At 45.4% G+C, this 20922-nt stretch overlaps 1 long non-coding RNA gene across 1 annotated transcript in view; it reads right to left on the bottom strand.

Annotated features, from left to right (window-relative positions):
* Positions 1–1208: 1208 nt before the first annotated feature.
* Positions 1209–20922, bottom strand: part of LOC129385164 (uncharacterized) — a 261908-nt gene continuing 242194 nt past the window's right edge. The window contains exons 4-5 of the long non-coding RNA XR_011894675.1: positions 11199–11258; positions 1209–1855 (exon numbers count right to left, since the gene is read on the bottom strand). This is a non-coding gene — a long non-coding RNA (uncharacterized lncRNA). The remainder of the gene's footprint in view (positions 1856–11198; positions 11259–20922) is intronic.

The following is a 20922-nucleotide window of genomic DNA, read 5'->3' as shown; positions in this document are numbered from 1 at the left end:
AAAGTTTTCCAGGGTAATAAGACGTCTCACGGACGTTTTAAATCGAAGACAACGGAAGATATCTGTTAGAAGGAATGTAAAATAGAAGCCAATGAGTGTTCGTTTTCTTTTTGCTCCAGTCAGCGGAAATATTTTTACGTAGTCAACAGATCAAGTGCCGCGATGCACACATAGTAGTCTCTTCTCGTTCCTCAGCCGCGCCACGTCGTACACGCACGTGCAGAGACAGACGCCTGCGTGAGAGCGACATAGCGCGACTGGTCAAGGATATTTAGATTGGAAGCGATGGATTGGCTGGTCAGGAGATCAAAGACTGAGACAGACTTTAGTGACGGAACGATGGAAGAGGTGCTGCTCTTGGAGTCACATCTAATACTTACTTGTTTACATTGCGGGTAAGTATTGAATCGACATTGTTTAAGTAGTAGGGAAAGAACCATTTTTATATATTCACAACGACACAAAAAAAGATATATAATTCACTACTACACAGAATAAGAGTAGGAACGACGCAGTGTTTCGAAAGACCTCGATGGCCTCATCATTAGAATTAAGGACACCAAAGACTTTCGCACAATTGAGCTGTGCTTTTGATGACTATAGCGGGCGACTGCGTTTAATGGTTCGCGCTTATTACGACGTGCCGTGTCTTTAAGAGCAGGTGATTATTATCCAAGAAAAGAATCGTGCGTTATATCTTTCTATCTGTGTCGTGTACCAATTACATTGTCTATAGCGTCTAACCCCGGGTGGTCTAAGTGAGCCGAGGCCTAGCCCTATACAGCGTCTGCTATAGAACGTGTGTTCCGTTGTCATTGGCGTCATTGTTTCAGTTTTTCTTTTTTACCTCACTTCACGTCATACGTATATTATGAATCAACGTTCATGTGAGTAGCATCACAATCAGGTGAACACATCAGTTCGTTCTGCATCAAGGTACTAGTTAAAGTAGTTATGCAGTTGCGGAAAACGTGAAATGAAGCTAGCTTTACGCAATTTCAAACCTATATTCAGAAACTCGCAACTTCTTTTGTGACATGCCAAGTTCTGTGATTGTGTTACTGCTTGTCGAAACCATTTTTATACTTACATAAGGTAAATACTGTATAGAAGAATCGCTAGCCAGTTCTTCGAACGACAATTGACACGCTGGCAGTAAGCTTCGTTCTTGCACCTACTTCAGGAGGTCGCAGTCGCCTTTTCGCCGGTGAATGTCCCGAGTAGTTTTCACAGGCAAGAAAAAACAAAAAGAAAACGTAAGGAAAGAAATTCCGCTAGACCAAACATTCCTTCAGATATGTTGGAAACGCTTCTGGATGAAATGATCATTCATACATGTTGACGCGTTAGCATTCAGTGCGCTGCATGGATAGACTTTTTTTTTCATTCCGAGATTGTATGATTGGCTTATTGCGCGGGCTGACCAAGATTTTACCCTTTCAACATGCAAGCCAGCCGTGCTGACGACCTCTGTTTTTGAACGCTCACAACACGGACGCCGTTTTCCCTCTCTTTTATACTCGGCCTCCACTGATTCGCCGACCTGTTATGGTATAAGGAAAAAAACAAAAGAAAGAAAAAAAAAGAGAGAGAGAGAGAGAGAGAGACCAAAAAAGAAATGACTTAGTGTGCAAAAGCACGATCACACGTACAAAAAAAGAAATCGTTTTTTTTGCTTCTTGCAGTTTTGTATAACTTCATTCTTACGTTGCGCATTATATGCGTAAGTGTGCAGCACGTACTTGGGCGAGTCCTGCGGTGCCTCAAGCCTCACTGTGTCTTTCTCGCCGCATTCTTTTCCAGAGCCCTGCTATCTATCACTGCCAAGAACATTAAGTCGCCGTGGCCGTTGTCGCTGTAAAGCCAGAAAAAAGATGAGAAGGAAACTTCTGGGCACCTAATGAGAAAAACGGCTGAACAAAAGGAAGAGGTGGGGCTGCCGGGAAAGCCACATGCTGCTTAGAGAGGGCAGTGCATCATTATGATGAAAGAGAAAGAGAGTGAGTGATTGTGAAGAGGGAGAAAACTGTACCACGAACACTTTCTCCACCTCCTCCTGCTTCTTCTTTTCCACATTGACATGCGCGTTTCTAGGTAATTTTTAACTTTGCTTCTGTGGCAGCTACAATGCGCAATGCAGTTGCACATGTCTATTAAGTCCATTACATTTTAATATCGTCAGCCATGTCATTGTGGGAAACATTAGAGGCGAACCCTTCACGGGTGTCTCGGCAGGCAAGGTTGGACAATGAAGGAACAGACTCTCGGTTAACGATTTGTATCGTAGTGATCCCGCATGCCAGTAGCGCGGGCAGCCGTAAGAATGTGTCCCTGGGACTCGGAGTTAATTTGTATGAACAAGTAGTCAAAAATTTCATAAGTTGCGGAATTTCATAGCAATTTTATCAACAAATCGTACAACCTTGCGGCAACTGGGTAAGAATTACGCGTGAAAGTCTAGACAGCACGCAAAAGCGAATTCTTTTTTTTTTTTTTTTGCTGTCGATCGGCGAAGAATTGTAGGCGTGGAGTACTAAATGAACTTGCATGGCCAAATATTATTGTTGACTTGCATAAATTGTCCAACATTTCTCAGCTCTGTTAGATTGAGTTGAATTTAATGTAAGGCATGAAGCAACGCATTGTATGAGAAAGGTAGCAGCTGGAGGCGTTGAATCCATTTGGAGCACCGTTAGTTTGTTTAACGCGAACACAAAGCATGGTGCACGGTCCTTTTTGTATTCCGCCTCCATTCTAAACCAACCGCTGTGACCGGGAATCGAACCCGTGACCTTGCGGTCAGTCGCAAAGCGCCATAGCCACTGAACCATTGCCGCGGGTCGCGGTTGTTAACTGCTTAACTAGATGCAGCAGACTGCTCTAGTTATGGGGCTGCGCTGTAGGGTACAGATCCTGTTTACAATAGTATTCCACTTTACAAGTATTCGAATACTTCAGCAACGCACTGTGTGATAGGGCATGCGAAAAGAAGCAGCCGCGCCACATATAGGCGCCAATATGTTCTTAAAATTCTGTATTATTATGAGAACATCGTTATCTGATAGTGTGAGATTGTGTGACAAAGCATTAGATCGCACAGCAGAAAATTCTTCTGTCACCCCCCCCCCCCCTTTACTTTTTTTTTTTTTTTGATGACAAGAACGGTAGGTCAAGATATTTTGCTATTGAACAAGTTGGTGCATGATGCTTAGCAACGGTAGGTCACCCAATAGCTGTTCCAACTTTCCAACTTTTCGTACATTTAAATGGGACTCGACTATGAAGGAATTCCCGTTTTTGTTTGTATCACTATAGTCTGGTACGGACGCAGTGGAGGGCAAAATAAGTGCCAAGTTTGCACATTTTGTATTGTTGCCCTCTGCATACCTCATGCCGAGAGTAATGACCTTACCCCGAGTCTTGGCCGGTGGCTCGTTATTTACCACCTGTCTCTTGCTTAAGAGATCGTCCACCCAGAAACTTCTACTTCGTGACACCTCCTCGAAAAATGGCTTCCTAGTGTACGTACCCGTATAACCGCAACAAACTGTACTACACTCGCTGCAATCGTTACAAAAGAAAGTTCGGTCGCCCTGTGCTTTGTGCATCTTCTTTTTTATTTCACCCATCGCAGGCCTGGGAACAAAGCATTCTGGGAAGTCATTTTTGACTTGTACACTCTATAATTTCCTTAAGCAGTAATGGCAAAAGTGTCAATTTATGGTCTGCCCACAAAACAGGGAACATTGCTATGGTAGAAACACGGTTTTCGTGACTTATCCTGAAACAAGTTCGCGGTTTTTGTTGCGTTGTTATTTTTCTTCTTGTTAAAAATAAACGGTGCCAACATGGCAGTCAACGACGGACGCCCTCTATCTGTGAGGAAAGTACTACGACCGTGGTCGTGCCATAATACGCCGAGGCGTGCGTCACTTCCCTTCGACGGTTTCTTGGTGGACCGCAATCTCATGGTATGCATCCGAGTGCGATTTTCATGTCGTTAGAGCGCAAGTTTAGGGTTAGTTATTTAATGTAAATTTGTATGCAAGTTTTCACGTATGATTCTTCCATTATGATGTAGTACCTGCACCAAGTAACCAGCCTATGATCCCAGTACTCTCCACGATGACACTTCCTACGTATACTTGTGACTTGGCTATGTATGTGCAGGCTTTGTTTTATTGTTTTGCTGCGTGTTATTTTTATCTCAGCCTTCGCCTTTTCTAAATACGGTGCTTGGGACTTTGGGATAGCCGGCCCTAAAGGTACCTATCTTCCCTACTTTTTTTCGCCTAATAGCGAGCTTCAAAATTTTAATAATGTTGGTTGCTTAGCCTAATTACCGGTGTCCCACAATTCATTGTCGTGAGAACGCGAAAAAACATGGCACTTCTTTCCCGACGCACGAATGCAAACGCGCGTTTTAAGACGCCAATCATTTAGATTGCATATACGCTGGCACCAAAAGTCCGGCGTTCGTCTAGCGGAGTCGAAGTTATAGCACTGCTTAGAAATGCGCATCGTATTGCTCCCATCACCGCTTGATCCTGCCGAAAGTCACCACGGCTAACGGGAAGAAAGTGCAGGCACTAGACGTTTTTCGCCGGCAGCGCGCGCTGACGCTCAAACGCACCGTGACGCGTCCGCTCTGTCTCGTAACTCGGCGTCAAATCCCCATCCAACCACTCCATATCACACTGTAGCGCCTTTCTGCTATCCGCGGTTTATCCTACGACCCCATCCTTTTTCCTTGGCACTTTGAAGGCCCGGCAAAGCGAACAAGCGCCGTGCCGAGGAGTCGCAGCATCGCTTGGTTTTGGGGCAGGAATGACAGGAACGACCAAATTGAATTTGGTGACCTTCCCTCTTCGCTCAACCCCCTCCCTTGTCGAGACGCTGACACACCTTGATGGTGGCCTGGCGAGTGGCTCCGGGAGACACTATACGTGTCGAGACACTGGCGACGGCACGTCGTTCGTGTTGTTTAAATTGCATTTGCTGGCCATTTTCTCGGGCACAAGCACTTCGCCTAGCCGGTGGATTTGGAAGGACATCGTGCAGGGGCCCAATGTGGGTGACCTAAGGGTACGTGGCCTTCTTTAGCATTATGAACTTTGCACCTCACCGGCACATTCCTTTTTGGATGAATCTCAACCATGAACCTATTTACGTCTTAAAGCTAGCAGCTGTTAAAGAGAGAGGGGCCTCATTTCATGAGTACATGAGATGTTTGCATGGCAGTACGTTCTGGCATGCTACTCAAAGTAAAAATTGCGGCACATGCAAATTACCCACTTTTTTACATAACCAAAACACACAAACTCAAGCCCATTATGTACAAATAACAACCACAAGCATACTGAGTAACGAGCATCTAGAGCGTCTGGTTCAAGCCAGCGCACTAAGGGTAGACTAAAGGCACCTACGCTGCGAGCATGCAGAGCACGTAGAAGCGCTGCTCTGAGGTCCAAGAATATGGTGTAGCTCCAAAGAACGACTACGTAATTTGAGAACATATCTTAGGACCCCTCTCATGGCCATTTTGCGGCCACGACCTTGTCCTAAAATGTGCTCTAAATTTGATCTAGATGCGCTCTAAAATGTGCGCCAAATCTCAAATGTTTACTGTGTCTGTGACAAAGAGGAAAGACCCGCCCTTGTAAGCGATCAGATGTGCATCGGATGACCTGCGTAGTACCTGCATAATAATATTTTATGCGGTTATGTACGAACAGTTTTCCTAACTGTGAGGCAGTTTGACTATATATAGATCTAAGGATTTGGGCCTTGTTTAGGGAACAAGGAATATTTGTCCAGTTCAAGGTAAATTTCACACGGAGAGATTAAAACAGTGGGAAGGCTGGCGCCGGGGAGTGTTTTGATTTCAGTCTCCAAAAATTACCTTCGGCAATAGCATGCGAAGTATGACTTTCGATCCTACTGCAGCGCAGTAAACGCATCTCACCAAGTAAACTACCGCGTGCGGATTCCTTGGGCTCTTTTAAGGAGGCACTTACACTACGATTTCGCCCTTCGTTCTTCTAGTCCTGCTGTCGATGTTTCTGTTCCGTGAATGAAACACTCATCGAAACGACGAAACAAGCGTATGCTGCAACACCAAATAAAGCATCACGCACGAATGAGGGCGTAAGCGGAAACAAGGGCGTAAGCGCCGAACGCGATAATGCGGTCGTAGCGCTAAACAGACGATTATGAATGCGTTCACTAAAATTTACCAAGAACTGCCATAGGCTGAGAAACATTGGACAGATTACCAATGATAACGTGTTTGGGTAAGTTCTGCTTCGGAGGAAAAATAAAAGTGGTCACCTTATCAGCGTGCTCCGCTGCAAATAGTCTGCAAGTGCGTAAGTGTGGTAGTGCCGTAGTACCGCAGTACTACGCCATTGCACAGCATAAAAAAATTATTCGCATGTTTGAAATTTCTGTTGTGAAGTTGTGCTCTGTTTTGACGTTGTTATATTTTTTTGTAAAAGAGGTCTGGCACACTCCTACAATTCGAATAAAGTTGCATGCAATCTTGCAACTTTGTCATTGTGGAAATTTGATTTGGACGCAGAGCAAAGTGCAAACGTGCTCACAGCTCCTTTCTTTTAAATTTAGCAAGCTTATGCAGGAGGCATTCCTGTTAGCATAACAACTTGAACTGCGACACCATTTCAGCTTGTGCAATGACTTCAAAATTTCAATATTATAAAAGCAGCTTTGAAATAAATGTAAACTATAAAAGTCGAAGTGAGTTTTCATAATACACACACTTATCTTTGCAAAATTAATATTGACAAATTGATTACCAACCACATTTTAGAAAAATCTAGGAATTTTTTTTTGTAAGGGGAAAATTGTCTTCACAGGCTGGCAGCACTACGTGCGAGAGCCTCCCAGTGGTCGCCAAATTGTATTATGTAGCTCGTGTAGTGTTCTTTTCGTTGATAAGCAAACGTTGCATAAAAATCCCCTAACAAAATTGCCTACATGCGTAATGCGATCACACAAACAAACAAACAAACAAACAAACAACGAAGTAAATAAATAAATAAATAAATAAATAAATAAATAAATAGCGTTACATTGTAGTTATTCCTTCATTATTTAATTTCATCTCCATGGTTTTAGAGATGAGTTAGTTGTTTAAGGGTCGGAAACAGGCCACGACATTATGGAAGACGACAACAAGCTATTCGTTCTGTAAGCTATGGAATATATTGCTAAAGTCAATATATTTTAGCTGTATTAATTATCCATTCATCTAGACTTCTGCTGAGGCGCATGTCTCATAAAGCCAAATAATATAAGGAACAAAAAAAGCCTCAAGGTCTCAAAAGCCTCAAAAGCCTCAGCAGCCCCATTCCCTGCTGCGAGAACAAGACGCATTTCCCGAAATGGCTTGAGCCATTTTTAAAAGTTACCCTAAACGACCGCTACGCCTTCATGGAACGTGCGAGTTTGTTAAGAGTGAGGTGTGTTCAAGAGCCATTTTCTCGCAGCGCCTATTTATACAGACGCCTATTTAGCGTCTTTACCATAAAATGTAACGTAACAGCAAATAAGGCTCGCGTATCTTTCACACTGCTCTTGCTTTGCGTTCATGAAATTTGCATGAAGTAGAAAAAGAAAGGAAGTAAGGAGGAAGATACCAATTTTATTTCAAAAAAAGAAATCATGGGGCCGCAATGAGGACGGATTACTAGCCAAGCTGCATGTTTAGGCGGCATACATGGGTTGCATACGTGTGCCGGATACATCATGAAATCATACATTTTGTTAATACGGCACCACATCACGCCGACACAAGCACCTCACACACACACACACACACACACACACACACACACACACACACACACACACACACACACACACACACACACACACACACACACACACACACACACACACACACACACACACACACACACACACACACACACACACACACGCACGCACGCACGCACGCACGCACGCACGCACACACACACACACACACACACACACACGCGCGCGCACACACACACACACACACGCGCACACACACACGCACACACACACGCGCACACACGCACACACACACGAGTGCGAGAGCACGAGAGTGAGTGCGCATGCGTGACACGCACTCGCACTCACTCGTGCGCGCGCATGCTCGAGCAAGATTTAGCGCTTTTCAATTTTCACGCCATTCTGTTTTTCACGTTCGTTGTCGTATTTTCCCCCTATTTCTTTTCTCTAACCGCAGCTTGGACTTAAGGTTTTCATTGCAAATCTAAGATAAAACAAGAAGCTCGCATCGACAAAGAGCCAGAGTCTAAATGCACAATACGTTTTTTCATCTTTTTATAGAAATCACACGATTTCGAAAATGTTCAACAAGAACTGTGCCGGATTCATTTCGGTGCCACAGTACATCTAGTGTGCTGCTTTGCTTTCATATTGTTACGTAGGAAGACGCAGACGAAAAGCTATGTACAAATATATTTACAAGGAAAATACGCTGCGCTTGGCCAAGAGGCAACAGCCCGCGCTAGCTTCTAATCGTCGTCGTCGTCTTCACACTGCTGGCCTTTCGTGATCGCGCATATTGTGCCGTAGCAATATAAATGGCCTGTTTTCACCCTTCTTGTGCTGCTCTCTGAAGCATTCGAGCGAAAGTAAATTTAGAACAGCCCGTCGCACAATGTATTGATCTCCGCCTTTATTCACGCATTCACTAGACAATGTTTCCTAGTGCTAACAAGCGGAAAGAGAAATTCTGTCCCAAGAAAGCTGCTCAGATTGCACAGCAGTGTCCCAAGTAGAGGAACTAATGCGTAATTACGCATTCTACAACAGCAGCGTCCGGGGCTATCGCCGTCAGGGCCGCACCCTTCCCCCTTGCCCTCACCCCCCCCTCCCCAACCTAGTAGACCGATAGAGGCGAATTGGTATGCGTTTGCACGCCCTAATTACAGGAACCATCGACGACGGTTTCGGGGGCTGCCTGTGGTTATTCTAGGCTAATCACTTGTTTGTGAAGGGTGTTTGGCTGCCCGCGTTTGTTGCCTCTCACGGTAGCTTGTTTTCCCGCGACGCAAGTGCACGCTCCCTGTCGCTTGAGATGGTGTTTGGGAGCAGTGAGGCGAACGCAGGAAAGTTTCCGATGACGCGTGTTTGTTATGGGCTGTACAATTTGTTCGAGGGTAAGGACAAAACGTTAAAAGAAAGAAGCGGTGCTAATCTGAAGAAGAGCCCCGCTCAACTATTCGAGCGGCCTGGCAAAGTTTTGGCGGAATATGTGTGGGGCTATAGACGTTCACAACTGCATAGTGTTGGGGCGCTAGGTGATCTCGAACTCGGCTCCATATGGTAGCCTGGCCTAGGCTTCGGGTTGAATAAATCTGAAGTTAAGAAGTTGGGAAAACGATAACCAATAGGTTTACTGGCACTTGAACAAATCGTATTCACATTGTTGAAGAGAAAAAAAGAACAGAAAAAGGTCAACTGGTTAGCAACGACCGCCTGGATGACCCCTATTTCCATGGCCCAGAGCAGCTTGTTTTTCCTCACTGACATTATAACACCTCCATTTCAACGCTCTCTCCTGGTGGTAGCCAATCACACACAGGTCACATCCTACCAGGACGACAGTCAGTCGAGAGGAGGAGGAAAGAGAAAAGTAGAAGGCCGGGAGGTTAATCAGAACAACGTCCGGTTGGCTACCCTACACCGGGGGAATGGGAAAAGGGGAAACGAAGATGACAGGGAGGCCAGTCGAGAAGCACAAACGCTGACCCCACCAAATTCCAGCGGGCGCAAAGGCGGAGGTCCGTCCGTGGGAATGGGAGAGGAGATATGCTACTCCCAAGGAGGAGCTCGCGTCCATGGCTTGCCCTACGCATGTTGACCCTCCTGCTCCTCGCCCCCTACCAACATACGCCCAGGTCGTCTCCGCTGCTTCTCAGTATTGGGCAAGCGACACAGTTCGGGGCAGCTTTCTTCCGGGAAAGCTGCTCGCGTAGTGTCGGCCTTTCCTGAAGTATAACAACTCTTTCTTCCCTTTGTGACGCTTCTTCCCTGACGAGGGGAGTTCTTTACGGAAAAATTAGTATCGCCCAGCATCGTGTCGGAACTGTCATGCGAACGGAAATCGTTGTTCGAAATACACGTTCAGTTTGCGTTCAGATTTGTCTTTACGCGATTGGCCAAGGCCGCGCCGAGTCGTCAGATGCCGGGCGTGGCTGACGACTCGGACGACTCAGCTCCGGTAGCATCTGTTCTATCCCTGTTGATCAAGTCCGCACATAAAAAAAAATCATAGGGTTTTACGTGCCAAAACCACTTTCTGATTATGAGGCACGCCGTAGTGGAGGACTCCAGAAATTGTGATCACCTGAGGTTCTTTAACGTGCACCTAAAGCTAAGTACACGTGTGTTTTCTCATTTCGCCCCCATCGAAATGCAGCCGCCGTGGCCGGGATTCGATCCCTCGACCTCGTGCTCAGCAGCCCAACACCATAGCCTCTGAGAGTCCACACATTCCTTTGAACTTCTGTGTTGTTTGAATTGATTCTCTTGATGCAGCTCAAGTTTTGACTGCTCATCGATTTATTTGCGATCACTTCGCTTGTCGTCACGACACTACTATATTTGGTGCCTCTGCGAGGACTGCTATCTATTTAGGTTATCTGTGGCAGATAACACCTTTTCTGTGCTGGAGCTTGATTCCTCAAAGAGGGGGCCATCACTTACATGAGAAATCAAAATACGTCATTCACTATTAATTTGAATTCCTCAACTAAGTTCTCAATTATTTTATGGCACAAACGGCAATTGAAAAAATTCCGCCTCTATTCCACCCTGGGAAAGTACATGTACAGCGAAGTTGGTGAGGACGCTAGACAAGTACCACCATTCCAACTGGCGTTAGACGACGTTACACAAACACAACCACCACAAGCGACGTAGGTCACGCGCGCACGCACGTGTACGGAAGTGCAGAATACATCCTCATTATTCTTGCCGCCCACCAAGCGCAAGTGCATTGAGCTAAATTAATGTTTAAAGGTGAATTGCCTTAGAAAATTCGTAACATACGACTTACACACAAGCTGGAGACATGATATCTTCGTATTTCTATTCGAAGGTACAAGAAAGCAAAAATCTGTTACACGGGAACAGAAAGACAAAGCCCTTTTCCAGCTTACGTTTGAGGTCTGTTTTTGTGGCCTTCCAGCTGCCGCTTGTTTTTGGATCTTCCGCCTCGCCTAAGAAGGAAGAAGTATTTTAATGACTGGAAAATGTAGAGAGGTCGGCCGGATAATGGAGCATCTGGCCTGCTACTCTACGTAAGGGAAGGGGAAGAGGGGAAGAAAAAGGGTCACAATGGGGGATGATAATGGGAGGAACGAGGTGAAGGATTCATTACACAACTGGTATCACAGGCGTGAGTCCAGGCCCGTGTCACTTAGAAAACGTGAAAGAGCACGCATTGTCTCTGTCGTCTGCCAACTCTGTGGCCATGCGCCTAGCAGGACGCCCTCCGCCAGTGGTCCATTGCGTAAATGTCTCAAGGTATCTGCCATTGTCAGTCTTTCGCGCGCATACTCAGGGCACACCACGAGCACATGTTCTACAGCGCCGCACACTGAGCAGTCCGGGGAGTCTGTCCGTCCAATATTGTGCTAAGTGTGCTATTAAACTAAGTGAATTTCTCAAAGTAAAATGTGTCAGAAAATTTGTAAAGTACGACTTACACGCAACCAACAGAAATGATAGCATCGGAATGTAATTTGAATATACGAGAAAAAATATTTCTGTTAGGTGGAAACTATAACACAAATTCATTTTCCAGCTGCTCCGTTTTTGACTGAGCACCCCATGAAAACTCCCAAACAACTAGAACATAACACAGATTGTAGCCGTTGATACTGCAAAGTACATATACTTGGAAAGAATTTTGTCGATGACAACATTTTTTAGATATGCGTCGTCAAACTAGCGTAAAGATGCACTATCCTTCCATTTATCTTTATTAGACAAAACACAGTTCCATGCAATGAAGCGCAAAGGGAATTTAATCGCCAATGTATTTCTTTAGGATATCTCGCAACTGGCGTGGATCGCAAGGTGGATCCACCTTGCGAGCTCTCCGGCTACAATTTATAATTGCGACATGCGCCGTAACATAATTTGTTAAAAATGAATTCGTCAATTATGTGTTTTAATTTATCGTTCCAATTTTAGTTACCCAGGTCGTGGACGAGAATTACGATATCTGCCACAGGTGACCTTTGAAAATGTTTGTCACTGTTTGCAGAAAGACCAAGTATAAAATACAAACAATCAATCAAAGAGGCAGTCAATGGTGCGCATGCGGAGTCTAAAGAAATCGTAATTCCAATCAGACTCACAAATGTATAGTGTAAGCAATAACCACTTAGCATTTGCCACGTAAAACCATCAGAACGTGCATATCCTGCGTGGTCCATTGCCTTTATCTCATTTGAATCGTTCCTGACAAAGCTCCTCGCGCATTCTACCCCGTAGGTTACTAAAGGGAAAATCAGACATCCACCCGTTCGTAGCAATTGCTACAAAGGAAACCCATACGGATTCCTCGAAAGAAAAGCCGCAAAGTTGAAGAAAAATTCGTCCTGGTCCGGGACCACCCCCTTTCCGGGGCAGCCGCTCTACCATCTGAGCTAACCAGGCGGCTAGCAGATGGCAGGGCGAAGTCGACAAATTCGACTTCGCCCTGCCATCTGTTAGCCGCCTGGTTAGCTCAGATAGTAGAGCGGCTGCCCCGGAAAGGTCGTGGTCCCGGGTTCGAGTCCCGGACCAGGACGAATTTTTCTTCAACTCAGAGGCTTTTCTTTCGAGAAACCCGTATGGGGTTCCTTTGTAGCAATTGCTACGAACGAGTGGATGTCTGATTTTCCCTTTAGTAATTACTTCTCTCCACCTTGCGGGTTTCCGCAGAACTACTACGTCATGCCCCGTAGGTGTGAACGGTGTTTTATATGCAAAGTGCGACGTTTGTGCTCAGTGCCCTGGAGCCTAGCCTACGAAGGCTGGACCGGAATGGCTGCAGCTGTACTGATCTCAACAGTTTCGGTCACCTGCAGGTCAAGTCGCTATTGAAAACCGTATGTCTTGGCCCGGAGAAGACGAATGAGGGAGATGGTGTTGAGGGCAAAAAGACATGCCACCCGGTTTGGCGGCGCGACGCCGTAATTCATCAAGGGACTTTGTCCATTCCCAGGCGACGTAATTAGGAGCCAACGCACGTTGTATCCGGGCGAGGGCACCCCGAAACTGCTTTCTGCTTCATGAAGTGACTCGGCTTAATTGGGATCAGAATGGTAGAGATTCACTTGTCCTGTCTCTGCATTGTGGAAGTTGCCGCATCCCTGCATGCCACGTTGCGTGCGGGTAATGTAGTGCATGAGTCAGAGTTTACAATGCTTACGTTGTAAGGTAGGCTGCATCCTCGAAGCATACAGTCGAGCTTGCAGAAACAGTTACAATGATTTGTAGTCCATGTTTCGAAGTTCATGACATGCGAAGAGAAATTGGTTTCTCTCGTCGCGCAAACTAGGAGTGCTCTGACTAGAGAAAATGATCTCTGCTCACGAAACGAACTTGTAACCGTAAACTGGAAACCAAAATCACAGCTTTTCAGGGTCCTTTCAGAGTAGCGTTGAATCATGCATATAGAAAAAAGGAGATTGGGGCCTAACAGCATGCACGAAGGCCATCCTGCGGCAAGCGATGAACTTTCAACAACTTGAACGATCAGTGGGCAGCAACCACGACGCGGCAACTAGTCTGGTTCAGTATTGAAGATGAATGGCATTAATGATCGTCCAGTAGCAGTTTTGGAACTGTGACTGTGGAGAGAGTGAAGCATCCACGTCACTAGGGCGTAAGTACACACAGAATTTCACTGCTGGAATGCCACTGCAGGAGGGACGGATAATAGGCAAGCACGACCTTTAATATTCTTAAGTTTTCTGTGCCACAGCCATGATCTCATTATGAGGCATGCCGTAGCGACGGATGCAGGATAAATAGTCCGGACTACCTGGGGTGCTTCGACGCGCACCCAATGTACGGTTCATGGGCGTTTCTTGCAGTCCGTTTCCCATCGGAACTCGACCCTCGCAATCGCAATCGGCCCCGCGAGCTCGTTCTCAGCCGCGCATAGGCATGTCTTTTGAATAGAGTTGGTGGCAGGTGCACGAACGCGTCATCTTGTTACTGCGTCTTGTTTCTCTCATACAGACAATGGCTAAATGAAATGGGGGTGGAATTTGCTAGCTGTGTCTATAGGAGGTGCCAGCGATGTAACTACGTTTGGCTACCCAGAGACATCGCTTCGACACTGAGGAAGCACTACGGTAAAAAAATGTATGACTACGCACTTTTAGGTGTTACGTAAGCTGCTGTGGCTCATGCTCACACGTAATAAATACTTGCTACGCTACCACTATTTCGCACACAGTTAATTTTTCCATGAAGCACACACACTTCCACTTTTCTTTCTTACTGTAGCTAACGCACTACTTTCCGACTGCGAACGCCGGCAGTGTGCGAAGTTGCTTCCCCATTCACAGAATGGCATACCAAATTAGCAAAATTGTGCCATTAACTATACTTTTTCACTATTCTGAGTTAACAATTTTTTGTTGATTTAGGCATTCTGTTAATTTCAAAGAGGCAGATGTCGTATGACCGAGCATGCGAGTCGTAATTCTGAAAATGACACAGCCACTCGCTAGGTGGCTTCGAGGCACACAGTATCGTGGCTGTATATACTAGCAGCACTACTTCTTGTGTGTCTTGTGTGCGTTGGATATCTCAAAGTTCTGCATTCGGCATTTCTCAAATGTTTATGTGTATTATGGTTTGTGCTTTTATTGACTTATTTCGTTGAATTTGACGCGGTCTTGTGTGTATATTTCGAAATTTGGCCAGTATCCTCTACATATAAAGTCTTCACGCGGACTGACGCGATATCTATTTTTATATTACCGTTGCAACTCGAAAAAAATTCGTTAAGTGCGAAGTAAAAGAAATAAAAAAGACAAAAAAGAAAACTCCCGAGGCTCCATGTAAAAAGTCCCCTCGCACAGAGTAAAAATTCTACTCCAATCATACGGAGTATAATAAACTCCCAACCAGGGGGTAGCAAATGACAAGCATTATACTGTCACCGGAGATTGACGTAATAGTTCTGCGGAAACCCGCAAGGTGGAGAGAAGTAATTAATGAAGGCAAAAATCAGACATCCACCCGTTCGTAGCCATTGCTACAAAGGAAGCCGATACGGGTTCCTCGAAAGAAAAGCCTCACAGTTGAAGAAAAATTTGTCATGGTCCGGGACGAATTTTTCTTCAACTGTGAGGCTTTTCTTTCGAGGAACCCGTATGCGTTTCCTTTGTAGCAATGGCTATGAACAGGTGGATGTCCGATTTTTCCCTTCATTAATTCCCACCTGAGAGTTACATCTATTTACAGTGCAGCGGCGTGTGTTTTGGCTAGCTATGAGGGGCTTTCCACACGGAGTTCAGATTTGAAAATGCCCAGGTGGGGTTGGCAGATTATTCTTTCTCGGCGTGACCAGCAGTGTTCGAGCGAATCTGGATGCAACGTTTCGACGAGACTTCTCTTTGTTATACGTGACGGATACAAGTGCCCTTGCATAAACTTTGGCTCCGGTCACATCTGTTCTATCACTGTTGATCATTTCACGTCTCCACATTCCTCTGAACTTCTGCCTTATTTGAATGGATTCTCTCGATGCGGTTTAAGATTTGCTTGCTCATTGATTTATTTGCCATCACTTCGCGTGTCGTCACGACTCTATTATACTGGGTGCCTCTGCGAGCGCTGCCATTGTTTTAGATTATCTTTGGCAGATAGCACATTTCCTGTGCTGGAGTTTGATTACTCAAAGAGGGGGTCATCCTTTGCATGAAAAATCAAAATGCATTATTGACTAATATTGTGAATTTATTTACTAACGAACAAACTGTTCCTGTAGCTTTCTTTCTCCATTTGCTCTTTAATAGAAATTAAATATAGAAATAAAAAATCTCGTATAGTCGGTATTGTCACGTAGGGGTGGCGGTAAAGAAAGCAGTAAAATTGTGAATGACGGAACAGGTGTGTTATTGGGCGAACCTGTCCCCCCAAAACAGGCTACACTCAAAGAACAACGATAACGTAGAACGCAGTCGGCGATTGTCAAAAATTTGACCAGCGGTTCAAGTGCGTCAGCTTTTATGCATAGTCATGGAATGTTCCTGAGTAATCGCTGTCGCCCGCGTGTTTTCCAGAAAGTCCATGATAAAGTGTATAAGTGCGACAGAACGAGGATGTGGAAAGAAACAGATACACAGAGACCAGTGCTTCACTTTCAACTATAGGTTTTATTTTCGCACGCATCGATAAATATATACCGTACGAGCGGAAACAAACATGACAGCAAAAAATTACATTCAGTGGTGCATTTCGATGAACCGTACACGTGTGCAATGCATGGCGAAAAGATATACTGCAATGGTTACAAAGATAAACCGAGGAATCATATCTCCTTTCCAGATAACGACACTGAAGGCGTGCTCACGCACCTTTCCTCTAATTTTGCAATTTCGCAGGCCCCCACAATCTCCCTTGACACCCTGCTATGAGCCCTATACAGAACCGAAGTACCTTCAAACATGGGTTTGCAAGAACATTCTCGGCAATGAATACCCAAATGACCCGAGATTACCCTAGTGACGTTATATCGATGTTCTTTTAATCTCTCATTGATGCATCTGCCGGTTTGACCAACATACGTTCTGCCGCACTTTCTCTATTTCTTTTCCACGTCCCCGTTCTGTCGCGCTTATACACTCTATGATGGATTCTAACCAACTAGTCCGCCAACGTGTTTTAACCAAGTTCCAGAAAGTACTACACAATTCGCCTGGCTAATACATGCAGTCAGATTACACAAGGTTCGGTGACAACAGACAGCGGATAGAACCATTGATAACATTTCATAAACTTCAGATACATGCAGGCGCGTCCTGCGCTCCGCGATAACATTTGTTAGAAGTTGAAACACAGTCACTCGATAAACAAGTACACGTGTCAACAGACAGGGTGTCCCACGTAACTTGTGCCAAAATTTAAGAACATGTGAACGCCACATAGCTCGACAGAACTATGACGAAGTGGCCCTTGTGCGGAACCCCGTTTTCCATTGCTCTCGTTTTACGAGTATTCTTGCGTGTTTTCGGGAGGCACCGCTCTCGAGGCCTTCGGCGATGGAACCGGAGTCAGCTAGACGTCTGGATGAGACAGACGTCACAGCGTCAAGCTCTCTGAGGAAGCGCAATCACCTCATGAGCGACACAGGCAGCGAGGACACCCTGCTGTGCTACTCTGCTTCAGAAGATCTATCGGATGACGGTGATTACTTGACAGTTTGACAGTTGTACGGCAAAAAGGAAAGAGGAGAATCGTCACTGCTTCCTCGTCTTCAACAAAGACGACGGCGATGGCAAAGAACAATGACACGGCTCATACCATCCTCTTCTTGCCCGAGACGCTGACCGACGACCTGAATCGGTTAAACACGCAAGCCATATCTGTCACACTGGAGGCTGTTGTTCCGAATGAGATTGCGGATGTGAAAATCAACACCCTTAAGAACATTCTCGCGGTCGACGTATAGAACAGAGCAGCGCTGGATATCTGAGTACAGCCAAAATGCTGGGTAAGATAAATGTTCGCTCTATAATACCATAAGACAGCGATACTTCAGCAGGTGTGATTTATGATGTCGATGAGTCAATCAATGACAACGATCTCCCTCTTTTGGTAAAACCCACAATAGCACATCTAACTATTATTGAAATCCGTCGCCTAGGAGAATCATGTTGTGTGAAGATAACCTTCAAGGGAGGATGCTTGCCGTCACGTGGGAAAGTTGGATTTTTTAGCCATCCAGTGCAACCGTTCGTTCCAAGACCACTTCAGTGCCGTAACAGTTCGAAGTTCGGGCATATCAGCAACATATGCCAAAATTCGACCGAGTGCCCAAAATGCTCTTAGCAGCACAACGCTCGTACTTGCCGTAAGACTGATTTCAAGTGTGCCAAATGCGTTACGTTGTCGTATGCTCCTTTAACATCAAGAAACAGGGCAGCAGATAATCTTTTGCACGAATTCTGGTGTACGACGCACGTCACCAAGTCGATAACGTTGTCTATGGAGGAACAGCCACGCCTGAGACCGGCCATTGCATCTAGATATACCTGGCAATGTTCGAGGTACCATTCAAGCCGTGCTAGAACCATCCTCTGCATTAGTTTTCCGATGCAACTGGCAAGCGCAATTGGGCGGTATGATGCAATGTCTACTGGCGACTTGCCAGGCTTGAGCAGTGGAATTAGACCACTGGTCTTCTATTCCTGGGGAACGGTATCTGTTTGCCAGGGGCTGTTGAAGAAGAGCAGGAGCACTTTCCGAGCCCCTTCGCCAAGATTACATAGGACATTGTAAGTTATACCGTCGGGTCGTGGTGATGATGAATGCTTGCACAAGACAAGTGCATCTGCGAGTTTCTCCGTGCTGAAAGGACTGTCCATGCGGCGGTCGTGTGATATCAGTGAATGGTCGAGCGTCCATATTCCAGCGGATCTATTTTCGCCAGCAATCTTCCTGCAGAAATCGTCAGCGATGTCAATCTCACTTTATTGTTGGTGAAGGGCCAAAGACTTGAAAAGGTGGCGCTGCTGAGGGGTTCTACGGAAACCAATAACAGTTCTCCGTATGTAAGACAAAGGTTTTCATGTATCCAAAGAGTCGCAGAATGACATCCATTTTTGTTCATGCGACGCTGAATTTCCTTTTGAGTTCTTCTGGCCAACCTCAAGTCATGTACAGACTTTGTAGGCTTGTAACTTCGCTCTGCACTGCGACGAATTGCACGAAGCTTCTCGAGCTCAATGTATTCGGTGCTTGTAGGCGTTCTCGGAAGCGAATGCGTGGCAGCCTCTAGGGCACCCTTCACGATGTCCTCTAGGCTATAGGGCAAGTCATCACGACAGCCGTCTTCGACAATTGATTTGAACATCGACATAAGTTAGTCAAGAACGTAAGACCTGATTGAGTAATTTTAATGATTGAATAGTTCAGCAATATAACCCGCATGTGCAGCATCGTTAAGCACATAGCATAGACATACCTAAATGTTTGGGGAGCCCCACGATGACGCTGACAGCGGCGGTGATGACTACGGCAAAAATTCGCCTGAAGTGTCTATTTAATTGCTCTCGCAATAAAAAGCACCAACTATTTCAACTATGCGCTTTTCATGGACTGTTTGCATGTTGCTGCGGAGGACAAAAAAATGCTAACAGCGTGAGAACAAGTGGGTTCGTCATCGTAGCAAAAAAAGAAAGAATCACAGAAAAACGCTGATCAATTGTGGTCGTTCATTTCTTACTTTAGTCCACGTTCCTTGATTACAGTAAAAAGGTAGTGTCCTATCTTACAAGGGTATTCCAACACAACAATAATGCGTATGTTACACACGCCGGTAAATCGCGACAGCGGATGAGCTCGCGTATGCTGACGGGACGGCCTAATGACAAACACCTACGGATGCTGCGAATCAGGGTCCCCCTATACACGGGAGAAGTTTTGTTATTTTTGGCACGCGAAAGCGCAGCGAAAATCTGTGCAAGGAAGCATCTATTGGCCTTTTTCTCATTGCATGTCTGCAACGCAACTGCGCGCTGCCGCGTACAACGGCGAAATGATTGATGTGTCCGGCCAACGTTGCAAGCGAAACTAACGGTGTCTCTTCCTTGCGCAGTCCTAGGTGACATGTCCAAAGAAGGAGAAAAGATATATATAAGGTAAGCCTTCGTAAAGAGCCGGCTTTCATTACTACGTGTCTCGAAATTTTCCATGCATCATGTCACTGACTATGCGCGTCACCCATATCCTTCCCTTGTGTGATTTTCGTTTCGTCTTTCTTTTTTCTTTTCTTTTTGCCTTTACCTTTATACTTTAGACTTCCTTGGTTTGTTTAATTTTTTTTCCCGAGGAAGGGTGCGCCCAAGTGCGTCATCTGTCTTGCTATGTCACGCCATAAAGGCCGTACATGCAGTTTTACACAAAGGAAAAGACGAGGCGGCTGCGTGTGGAGAAGCATTCATACACAACGAAGATCGCCGCAGAAACAAGGCATCCGACTGGTAAAACTGCTCACGTTTTTCAATATTTTTTAAATTTTTCTTTAACCCGGGAGGATTATTGGCATCTTTGAAATGTATCTTGCAAAGGAAACAATGGGACGTTCCGATCAATCTTGCTAAACGTTGTAGCATTGTGGCTTTCGCTCCCGAAGCGTGTTTCGCAGATGCCTCTCTGCAGAACCCTGTATACGTCGTCGTAGTGGTGGTGCCGGAGAAAATTAAAGGGGCGGGAGGGGGGAGGGGGAGTGCCCTTCGTGGAGGGAGGAAATTCTTTTAAATGGTCAGAGCCAGAATGCTCGGCGATTACTTCGAATTACTGCGCATGTTAGTTACTAATTCTAGACAAAGAAAAGATAGGCTACATTAGAGACGGCTAAACAAAAATACATGGTGGAAATTAAGGCTACCCCTTTCTTCACATAACAAGGACACACATCACAAATGCATAAACAGAGTAAGTTTAAAAATCACGACTTAAATGTGAACAAGACTAAAAATAAAGCTAACTCGAAGAAGCATCGCATACGCACCCGCGTTAAGTAATAGAAGTTGGCATCTATTGTGCCATTTAAACGACTTATTCGTGCACACATATGTCATTCTTCAAGTAGGCTTGAAGGCGAACACTCAATGTTAGCATAGCTCACAAGAATCTGCAAATCAAATC

The sequence above is a fragment of the Dermacentor andersoni genome, chromosome 5 (genome assembly GCF_023375885.2).
Source record: "Dermacentor andersoni chromosome 5, qqDerAnde1_hic_scaffold, whole genome shotgun sequence".
Lineage (NCBI taxonomy): Eukaryota > Metazoa > Arthropoda > Arachnida > Ixodida > Ixodidae > Dermacentor > Dermacentor andersoni.
This window is presented reverse-complemented; position numbering and strand designations above follow the sequence as displayed.